Here is a 1952-nt window from a genome sequence, read left to right as displayed (position 1 = left end):
ATATCACATCGTCGTTTTTGTTTACGTCGAAAACTGAACTTCCAAGCATTAATTTGTTGCGTTGTAGGTATACTCCATACACGTCATCTATTTTCTTCTCACGATCGGTGAAGAGTAATTGAATGTATTTAGCTGCCAACGGCCCTAAATTTTCCGTGAAATGGCTAAGTATGTTTTCGCTAGGGTTATCCAAAATTCGCTGCATAGAAACATTAAGATTCTCGTCGCTGTCGCCGTACGTTTCAACGGCATGTATCGATTCATCACGATCTTTCGTCACATCCACCGTCTGTTCACTCGAAGATGTACCAGGTTCGGAATAAATGCGCGCTCTGGCAGTTTGTGCGCTTGGAGGGTTAAGAAAAGGAGTTGACGCCAATTTTTGCGGTTCTTTAATATTCAAAGTTGGGAATGTCGACTCGGATTTTATATCGATCGTGTCTGAATGTGGCGATACCGCTGATATATTCTCGATAATTCGTTCCAGCGGTTCTACCACGGGTCTCAATCGTTTTTCGATGACTCTCTCTTCGTCGATGCTCTCCGATTGAGAGCTCTGCGTTTTTTGCGTATAGCATCGCTTGTTTTAGCTATAGCATTCGCAACTTTACTCGATTCTTTAATATTACTATTATCCATTGCAAAGAGAAGACGTCTACTCGCTAAGCGTTCTATCGATGGACTAAATGTTTCAGAAAACGGCAAATTCGTTAAATCCTTTTCTGTAACGGCCATGTTCCATCGAGCTGTCCTTGTCGATTATTACGAAACCATATTTCTGTTCCAACACTGCGCGCACAATTTACAAAAGTTTTCGTACGACATGTCTGTATTTACATGATCATTATAAATGTGGTGTAGATTCGTGCCATCTTGTTTGAACACGATCAAAAGGTTGGCATTGTCGCAAATTAGGTGTTTCGGTATTCTCGCATAAGTCTGACAGAGATAAAAACAGTCCACGCGCGAGTGCCTACCCATAGCGAAATATTCTCTTATCACGTCTTGCTTGTCGCACGCAACGTCATCGAATATAAACACCGAATCGGGCAGCGCCTCGTTCGGTGGCGCGACTTCGGCATTATTTGAAAATGAAAAGTATCCGATTTCAGGAACGTTTGTCAAAATTCGTTCGAGATATTTGTACTTTGGTTGTTGCAATGATTTTGAGTATACATATACGTTATTGAATCTTACACCGTTCGGGCTCTCGATCAGACTGATTACGACGTTCGTTTTACCGCAGTTCGATGGACCGCAAATTATACCACGTATCGTATTCGGCAAGAGGGGCCCGTGTCGTCGCCGACGATCGTCCATGCGTGTTGTCCTCTCGTCTAAATCGAGAATAAGGATAGACAGGGGCTGCTTTGCAAAACGCATATCGTCTATATAATAACCATATATTTAATGATTCAGCCTCTTTATAGGTTGCGGAAAAGCTGCTTGTCCGCGTCGTGAACGAGCTTTAACCGCGATTAACCCTTTTTCTCCGCGGCGATAACGCGCTTTAACCGCGATTAACCCTTTTCTCCGCGGCGCGGCGGCGGGCGGCGGCGGCGCCGGGCGCGCGGTGGTGGCGGACACGCGGAATGTAATTCGTGACCGAGCCATCAAATACGCATCCAAGCAACAACGTGACCGAAAGTCTGTCTCGACAATGCTCGCTCAATCTGTATCAGATTGCACTCGACACGTGTCTACCTGTAAACATTTCACCCTACCCCCTCATGTTAACCGCGTCAGCAAGCCGTCAAAGAGGCATCCAAGCAAAACGTGACCTCCCTCATGTCTTTGAAATAGAAGATCATTCCTTTTGTATCTCCTACATTGGAATATGAAACACAAACGTTACACATACAATCGTTCTAGGTAAAACAACATTAAGACGCATAAAGTATATTTTTACTAAATAGATTTTATTATTTTACAGTAATGAACAAAATTAATAA

The sequence above is a fragment of the Osmia bicornis genome, unplaced genomic scaffold, assembly GCF_907164935.1.
Source record: "Osmia bicornis bicornis unplaced genomic scaffold, iOsmBic2.1, whole genome shotgun sequence".
NCBI classification, from domain to species: domain Eukaryota; kingdom Metazoa; phylum Arthropoda; class Insecta; order Hymenoptera; family Megachilidae; genus Osmia; species Osmia bicornis.
Note: the sequence above shows the minus strand (reverse complement) of the source record.